The sequence below is a fragment of the Cavia porcellus genome, unplaced genomic scaffold (assembly GCF_034190915.1).
Source record: "Cavia porcellus strain 051 isolate PalLab524CR breed Dunkin Hartley unplaced genomic scaffold, mCavPor4.1 scaffold_31, whole genome shotgun sequence".
Taxonomy (NCBI): domain Eukaryota; kingdom Metazoa; phylum Chordata; class Mammalia; order Rodentia; family Caviidae; genus Cavia; species Cavia porcellus.
Genome location: NW_026947514.1, coordinates 46,486,393 through 46,496,140, shown reverse-complemented (window position 1 = coordinate 46,496,140; position 9,748 = coordinate 46,486,393). Strand labels below are relative to the sequence as shown.

Genomic DNA, 9,748 nt, shown 5'->3' with positions numbered 1-9,748 from the left:
TAAACCTCAAACTAACCCTAATCCTAAAGCTAACCCTAACCCTAAACCTAACCCTAAACGTCACCCTAACCCTAACCATAAACCTAACACCAAACCCTAATCCTAACCCTAACCGTAACCCTAACCATAACCTAACCCTAAACCTAACGATAACCATAAACCTATCCCCAACACCTAATCACTAAACCTAACTCTAACCTTAAACCTAACCCTAACCCTAAACCTAATGTTAACCCTAATCCTAAAACTAACCCTAGCTCTAACCCTTACCCTAACCCTAACCTAATCATACCTCTAACCCTAACCATAACACCAAGCTTAACGCTAACCCTATCCCTAACACCTAACCCCTAAACATAACCCGAACTCTAAGCCTAACCCTAACCCTAACGCTAACAGTAACCCTAACACTAAACCTAACACTTTCCCTAACTCTAACCCTAACACTAACCTTAAAACTAACCCTAATCCTATCACTAAACTCTAACTCTAACCCTAACCCTAACAATAACCCTAACCCTAACCCTAACACTAACACTAACCATAAATCTCAACCTAACCCTAACCCTAACCCTAATGACAAACCCTAATCCTAACCCTACCCCTAATTCTAACCCTAAACCTAACCTATACTCTAACCCTAATCCTAACCCTTACAGTATCCCTAACCCAAACCCTAACCCTAAACCTAAACAAAACCCTAAACCTAAATCTAACCAAAACCCTAAACCCTAACCCAAACCCTAACACTATCCTTAACCCTAACTCTAGCCCTAACCCTAAATCTAACCCTAACCTTACCACTAACCCTAACCCTAACCCTAACCTCTAACCTTAACACTAGCCCTAACACTTACCTTAACCCTAACATAAACCTAACTTCTAACCATAAGCCTATTCCTAACCCTAAACCTCAACCTAACCCTAACCCTAACCATAACCCTAAAGCTAACTTCTAAGCCTAACCCTAACACTAAAACTAAGCTTCAACACTAACCCTAACCCTAACCTCTAAGCCTAATCCTAACCCTATCCATAACCCTAACCTTAATCCTAACCCTAAATATAATGCTAACCTCTAACCATAACTCTAACCCCAACCCTAAACCTAATCCTAACCCTAACACTAACACTAAACCATAATCCTAAACCTAACACTATCCCTAACACTAACCCTATCCCTAAATCCAACCCTAAACCTAACCCTAACTAACCCCTAACCCTAACCCTCACCCAAAAACTAACCCTAACACTAACTCTAAACCTAACCCCAAAACTAAACGTAATCATAACCCTAAACCTAACTGTAAGGCCACCCAAACACTACCCCTCTCCCTGACACCTAACACCTAACCCTAACCCTAACCATAACCCTAACTGTAACACTAACCCTAACCCTAACACTAACCCTAACTTCTAATCCTAAGCCTAACCCTAAACCTAAACCTAAACATAAACCTAACCCTAACACTAAACTCTAACCCTAAACTTACCCTAACAATAACCATAAACTCTAACCCTAATCCTAACCATAACCCTAACACTAACCATAAGCCTAACCTCTAACCCTAACCCTATAACTCTAACCCTAACCCTAAACCTAACACTAACACTAACCCTAACCCCTAACAACATACCCTAATCTTAACCCTAACCTAACCCTTAAACTAAACCTAACCCTAACCCCAATCAACCCTAAACCCAAACAAAACCCTACCTCTGTCTAAACCTAACACTAACCCTAACCCTAACACTAACCCTTACCCTAACCCTAACAATAACACTAACCTCTAACACTAACCTCTAACCCTAACACTAATCCGAACCTGAACACTAACCATAACACTAACCCTAAACCTAACCCTAACCTCTAACCCTAACCATAACCATAACCCTATAACTCTAAAGCTAACCCTAACCCTAAAGCTAAACCTAACCCTAAAACTAACCTCTAAACCTAACCCTAACCCTAACCCAAACACTAACACAAAACTTCACTTCTAACCCTAAACCTAACCCTAACCCTAAACCTCATCCTAGCCCTAACCCTAACCCTAATGACCAACCCTAAACCTAACCCTAACCTTAACCATAACCCTAATCTAACCCTAAGTGTAACCCTAACTCTAACCCTAACCCTATATCTAACACCTAACCCCTAACCTTAACCCTAACCCTAACACTAACACTAACCCTAAACCTAATGCTAACTCTAACCCTAATCCTAAAACTAACCCTAACCCTAACCCTTACACTAACCCTAACCTAGTCATTGATCTGGCCTGCAGATCAACATATCCAGAACTTCTGGAGGGGGAACGGGGATTAAATAAAAGACATGGGGGAGACAAAAGAGACGAAGGCAAGTTGAGATAATCCAATCAAGCCTCCGGTTTATTCAGAAAATGATCACACCTTTTATAGGCTAAGGGCGGGAGCTGGGACAGGAAGAGGTTAAACAGATGAATACAACAGGGTCACCGTCACATCCAGATACGTGATGTAAGCAGGAGAGGATTATGGTTAATGTAGGCAGACGCAGTGCCCATAGAGAGAGGCATGGAGGCAGCAATGCCTGTCACTCGGCTCCCTACATCTCCTCCCTTTTTATATTATTTAATTAAGAGTATGGCAGGCCCTGTGAGGACAGCGTCTGTCTTAGGTCAAGGACCTCATTGCGTGAACCCAACCAGGCCTTACCCATCATGGGCTTGTAGAACAGCAGTTGGTCCTGTGCCTGTCTTAGGTGGCCGTTGGAATTAACATGCATGTCCTAGTTGCCCGTCTCTGACTGCCTGTCCATTGCTCCAGAGCAGTTAGGCCGCATCATCATATGGGCCACTGTGGGAATTCCTTCCCAGTAGGTTTGTTGATCTGCCATCTCCAGCTGATGATAGTGTACCTGAATGGGCTTTGCCATAAATGCGTCTATCCTGTTATTAATGAACATCATAATCCTCTGAAAAATACAAGGACTCACAGAAATGAGAAACAATAGGGCAGCTAGGGGACCCAAAAGGGGCACTAGGTAAGGAAAAAACTCCCCCCCCAATCAAGGAGAAGGGGTTGACAGCCATTTGTTGGTGTCTCTGTATGAAGTCATTCTCCTATGTCTTGGAGCATGCCTTGCATAACATTGGATGCAGTCTATTTGGCTGGTGTATGTTCCTCCAGACCGAGAAGAGCCTCTTCCACAGTCATGGGGTTCTGTGCATGGCTGTCAGCAATTGTAGTCTGTTTGGCAGGGATCGAAATCCACCATGGGTGTGGTGTGGCTCAAGAAGGCTGACTAAGCAGCATAAGGCTCCAGGGAGATGTGTCACCTGTAAGAGAACACAGGGGATTGTGTCTCAGGAAATAACATTATTCCTGGGTGTTACATGGGGTCTTTGAAGAACTATTTACTTGTTTTATGAGGTGTTCAGGTAGCCATCTAGCTTCTCTATCTTGTTGAGAGTAAACACACACTGAACCTCGTCCCCAGATAAGGACTAGATCAGGGCCATTCCACACATTGGTTAGTGGGTCTCTCCATAAAACAGATGCAAACCGTGTTTGAGTCTGAGTATGTCAAAACCGAGATGCTGCGGAGCAGCCTGAAGCTGTCAGGGTCAGAAAATTTAAAATAAAAAGAGCATGTGAAAAGACATTTCTAGGGAACCCCTGGGTGGGGTACCATGTCTCCCTTTTTATTTTATCTATGGTGAATTTAAGGGAACGATGCGCATGTTCAACAATGCCTTGTCCCTGAGGATTATAAGGTATACCTGTGGTGTGGAGGATATTAAGGCTCTTGCAAAATTGAGCAAAGGAGGTACTGGTATAGCCAGGGCCATTATCGGTCTTAAGCTGTTGAGGACATCCCAGAACTGAGAAGGCTGACAGCATATGGGCTATAATGTGTCTAGCAGCTTCTCCAGTCTGGAGAGTGGCAAAAATGAAACCACTATATGTGTCAATAATGACATGTACATATTTTAGATTGCCAAACTCATTGAAATGGGTAACATCCATTTGCCATAAGGTGTTAGGAATTAAACCTCTAGGGTTGACTCCTAGGTGTTGAACAGGTAAGTGGATAGCACAAGATGGGCAATTTTTTACAATTTGTCTGGCTTGCTCATGGGTAATTTTATAGAGGAGGCGGAGGAGAGCATTGAGGTGGTGTAGCTGATGGGCTTGTTGGGCCTTAGACACGTTGGAGTCCTGAGCCATAAAAACCTGTGCTCGTACAGCAACATCAGCCAAATGATTTCCTTGGGCAAGAGGCCCTGGGAGGTTGGAATGAGCTCGCAGATGACCGATAAAGAACTTATGATGGCGAAGCCATATGAAGCATTGTAATTGTTTGAACAGATTTGCAGCTGGGGAAGCATGACATATGGTAGCAACAGTCTCTAATAATGGAACAGACAGCAAGGTAAGCACTGTCAGTATACAAATTAAATGGTCGGTCAGAGTAAGCAGCAAAGGCTGCAAGAATAGCTTCTAACTCTGCTAATTGTGCAGAGGAAGTGTCTGCCTGGAGGGTAGAAACATTGTCTTGGGATACATAAGCAGCCCTTCTGGAGGATGAGCCATCAGTGAATAACACCAGGGACCTGGAAGGGGTTGTGAAGCTGTGACTTTAGGGAATATAAATGGGTGACGATTAGCAAAGTCAACTAGCTTATTTGGAGGGTAATGATTGTCAATAGTCCCTGAAAAGGAAGCTAAGGCAATAGGCCACACCTCTGTACTCTGAAGTAGCCAATCTATTTGGTCTTTTGTAAAAGGTTGAATGCTAATGTCTGGTTCTTTGCCAAAGTAACATTTTCCTTGCTTTCTACCCTGAATTATTAGGTCTGAGACAGCTTGGAAATAAGGCAGAATTGTTCTTTTTGGGGAGACTGATAAATGGACCCACATGATGTGAGCTTGTTGCCAGAACACTGTTGTGGGACAAAGCTTTGTATTAAAAATGAGAAACTGTAAAGGCTCATTGTAGTCCATAAAGGAAACAGTTTGTTGAGCAATAGCCTCTCCTACTTTACTGAGTGCTCTCTTGGCATCAGGTGTAAGCTCTCGGGAGGAAGTTGGATTTATGTCTCCCTGAAGCAGTGCATAAAGGGACTGTAAATCATGTTTAGTTAGTTTTAAAAATGGTATGAGCCAATTAATGTCTCCCAATAGTTTTTGGAAGTCATGAAGTGTTCTGAGGCCATCAAGCCTCAGTTGGGGCCTTAAAGAGAGTATTTGAGTGCCACATAATTGAAAACCCAAGTATGTATATGGATCAGTAAGCTGTACTTTATCAGGGGCTATTTGAAGTCCAGCCTCTTGTAAGGCAACCTGTAAGTCCTGGTAGCACCTTAGGGTTTGGTTTTGATCATCTCCTGCCAAGAGGATATCGTCCATATAATGAATAATATAGATATGTGGCCAATGATCTCTGACTGTCTGTATTGAAGTGGCTACAAAAGACTGGCATAGTGTGGGGGAATTAGCCATACCTTGCAGCAAAACTCACCATTGAAATCTCTGCATAGGGGCTTTAAAATTAATTGATGGGAGGCAATTAATTGATGAAGGCAAAACACTTTTGGTCCTTTGGATGTAAAGGAATAGAGAAAAAGCAAACTTTAAGATCTATGACAATTTAAAAAAAATCCCAATGGAATGACACTGGGTGAGGGGAGGCCTGGCTGTAGGGGCCCCATTAAGACCATTGTCTTATTTATCGCCCTAAGGTCTTGTAGTAGCCTCCATTTCCCTGACCTTTTCTGGATAACAAAGATAAGTGTGTTCCAAGGGGAGTTACTAGGGACAATGTGGCCTGCATCTAACTGGTCCTGCACCAGCTACTGTGCATCTGCAAGCTTTTCAGAGGTAAGGGGCCACTGATCGACCCATACTGGCTCTTCTGATAGCCATGTAATTTGTTTAGCATGGATCGCAGGAGCGTCAATGGCTCCTAACAAAAATGGCCTAACCCAACTTTAGCATTGTTAGGGATGGGAATGATGGGATCAGTAATGCCCATGTTATTTTTTCCTAAGCCCTGTTTTGGCAGGTAGCCCTTATTAAGCATTTGCATTGTGACAACATTATTAGGGCTTCCCATAATTAATCCCATTTGGGAGAGTAAGTCTCTTCCCCATAAATTAAGAGGCAGACTATCTATGACATAAGGTTGTAAGTGTCCCTGATTACCTTCTTGATCTCTCCAAACCAGTTGTTTCGAACTGTGTTGTGGATTTTTTGAGTGTCCAATCCCTAGGAGGTGTGTTAAGGTTGTTTCTAAAGGCCAGGCAGTAGGCCACTCCTCCTTTTTGATAATGGAAACATCTGCACCTGTATCAATGAGGCCTGAGAAACTTTTTCCATCTAAAGATAGAGTCATGAGGGGCTTTTGTTTGGAGATACGTTGGGCCCAATATACATCTGAAGCTCCAGGAAAGGAGTTCCCCCTATAAGGAGTTATGGATTTGTTAGATGTTTGAGCCAACGGCAATAGCAGCAATTGAGCAAGGTGTTGCCCTGTCCTAACTAGTATGACACCGACAAGGGGAGAAACCATGACTTTTATTTCTCCTGTGTAATCACTACTATCCCAGGCAGAACTTGTAATCCTTTAAGCGTAGTGCTACTACGTCCAATAATAAGTCCAAAAGTCCCGGGGGGAGGGGGCCCATAGATTCCTGAGGGTATGATCTGAACACCCATGTCAGGGGTTAATACTGTGCTGGAGGTGAAACAGAGGTCCAACCCCACACTCCCTGGGGTTGCCCTGAAGAGGTCTGAAATGGATGGCTTTTTACTGGGACAAACTTTGGAGCCCCACGGGTTTGTCCAGAATTGGGGGCCTGGGGCCAGCCCCGTAACCCGTTTCCCTGTGGGGGAAGAGGGTTACCGTGAACATCTCTTTTGGATTTGCACTCATTAGCCCAGTGGTCTCCTCGCTTACATCTAGGACATAGCCCTGGTTTTTTTGTAGAGGACTGATTTTGATTTTTTCTTTTGCACTCATGAGCCATGTAGCCACTTTGGCCACATTTGAAACAAATGGCATCTTTTTTAGGACGAGAAAGGGGTTGTGTAACTATGCAACCTTGTTGTGTTGCAGCCATGGCTAGGCCTTGATAAACCGGCCCAATATCTGTACGTAAGTGTATATAACCCAATAGGTCCTCTTTTTTGCGATGTGGTCGAATTGCAGCCTGACAATCTGAGGTTGCATTTTCATAAGCCAATTGTTTAACCAGGGCAGAGTTTGTTTCCGTGGAGCTGAAAAGATGCTCTGCAGCCTGTAAGAGGCGATTGACAAAGTCCAAAAAGGGCTCCTCAGGCTTTTGTTTTATTTGGGTGACAGATAAGGTAGGCTCGTCTCCGGAGGGGAGCCGTTTCCATGCTCTAATGGCTGCCATATTAATCTGGGCAAAGAGGCCTGAATCAAACTGCATTTGGGTCTCTTTTGTGTCAAAATCTCCTGTTCCTGTAAGCATAGCGAGGGTCCAGGGGTTTGGCCGTGTGGCGTTGTCTCTGGCTATGTCCTCGCATTGATCAAAAAATTCAGATCTTCATAATAGATAATTGCCTCCGGAGAGGGTGGCTTTTGCTAAGTCTTTCCACTCATTAGGAATAATCCAACCCTGAGTCAAAGAGTCTATAACTGCAATGGTGTAGGTGGCAGTTGGGCCATATTGAGAGACTGCGGCCTTTAACTCTTTTAAGGCTGCCACGGTGAGAGGTGTGTGTATCCTAACAGCTTGTGGTTCAATGCCCTCTTCAACATCCCATGGGGGAGTAAAGGCCTCTGTGACTGGGAAAGCCATTTTAGGCTGGCTGCCAGAGGCAGGCACCATGTTAAGCACACTACAAGGCATGCTGGAGGCAGGCTCCATCTCAGGGACACTATAAAACTGTGTAGCTCAGAGGGCCTGCAATTGAATTGAAAGATTTTGGCATTCTTTTTCTAGGTGTATCTGTTTTAAAAGATCTGTTTTTCTTTGCTCTAACGCCACTAATGTGCTAGAAGGTTGAGAACAGATGCTGAGTGCATCATCATAGTCAGGGGACGGCCTAATAGCGGCTGGCACTGCAACAGGGTTAGGGTGATATGTAGAGGCTTGTTGTGTTGGTTGTTCCCAGTTGACCTCCTGAGAATCAGAAAGGCTGGGGTCTAAAGGCTTATATGAATCCCCAATTGGCCATGGAGGCACAGGGAGTGGTGGGCTGCCATCCTGGGACCTGCTGATCATGTCAACAGGTGGAACTGGTGGCAGATCACCATGTATGAGGACCTCTAACAGGCCATCATCCTCTGCATCTGAGAAATCAGAAGCTTCAGATTTTTCTGAGGATGGTTTTGAGGTAGATTTAATGGAGTTGCGCAAGGCAGCCTCACCTAATGCAACTGTCTCCTCAACCTGAGGGTCTGCATGCCTCTGGGCAAGCAGCTCAGAGATTAAATTCCAATATGTAAAGGTGGTCACAGGAACCTTTTCTGGACTGAAAACTCTATAATAATCTTTTAAAGCATCTCTTACTCTATTCCACCTCTTGGTATCTATAGAACCCTCTACGGGAACCAAGGGCAAACCTTATGAATAAATTGAAAATACTGCAATAATCTAACCTTACCCCTCTTGTCTTTAATGCCTTTAATAAGAACTCCCACGAACACTTCGTGTTCGCTCAATACTTGACCCAGGTCCGGGAAGGGAAATGGGGTTGCCGTTCACTCACCGTGACTCGGGTAGGATGTTGGGTAGTTGTCTGCGCAGGTCTTGGTACTTAATTTAATGTCCTGTTGCTTTAAGCTTTAATCCTTGATTCAGTTTGCTCACTCCTCGGGCGAGGTCTCTGGTTCAATTTGCTTTCACTTTCAGTTTAAGCCGGCTGTCTCTCGAACGGCTCCCTCATTAACTCCTCCGTGCCAGGAGCTCCCATGCTGAGCGCCACTTGATCCGGCCTGCAGATCAACATACCAGAACTCCTGGAGGGGGAACGGGGATTAAATAAAAGACATGGGGGAGACAAAAGAGACGAAGGCAAGTTGAGATAATCCAATCAAGCCTCCGGTTTATTCAGAAAATGATCACACCTTTTATAGGCTAAGGGCGGGAGCTGGGACAGAAAGAGGTTAAACAGATGAATACAACAGGGTCACCATCACATCCGGATATGTGATGTAAGCAGGAGAGGATTATGGTTAATGTAGGCAGACGCAGTGCCCATAGAGAGAGGCATGGAGGCAGCAATGCCCGTCACTCGGCTCCCTACAAATCGTAACACTAACCCTAACCATAATCCAAAGCCTAATCCTAACACTATCACTAACATCTAACCTCTAATCTAACCCTAACCTGAAAACTAAACCCTAAACCTAACCCTAATCCTAACAATAACTGTAACCCTAACCCTAAACCTATCCTCTAAACCTAATCCTAAACCTTACCCTATGCCTAACCCTAACCCTAACTCTAACCCTAACCCTAACCTTAACCCTAACCATAAACTTAACTTCTAACCCTAAACCTAAATGAACCCAAACCATAACCATAACCATAACCCTAACCCTAACCCTAACGCTAACCCTAACCCTAACTGTAATCCTAACTCCTAACACCAAACCCAAAACCTAACATTAACCCTAATCCTAACAATAACACTAATCCTAATCCCAATCCTAACCCTAACACTAACCCTAACCCTAACGCTGTCTAACTCGAACCATAAGGCTAACCCTAACCCTATAACTCTAACA

General features: G+C 44.1%; 1 long non-coding RNA gene across 1 annotated transcript in view; it reads right to left on the bottom strand.

The window, feature by feature from the left end:
- Nucleotides 1–2,376: 2,376 nt before the first annotated feature.
- LOC134474223 (uncharacterized) overlaps nucleotides 2,377–9,748 on the bottom strand; it is a 219,978-nt gene continuing 212,606 nt past the window's right edge. Inside the window, exons 2-3 of the long non-coding RNA XR_010044929.1 lie at nucleotides 8,728–8,977; nucleotides 2,377–3,323 (exon numbers count right to left, since the gene is read on the bottom strand). This is a non-coding gene — a long non-coding RNA (uncharacterized LOC134474223). The remainder of the gene's footprint in view (nucleotides 3,324–8,727; nucleotides 8,978–9,748) is intronic.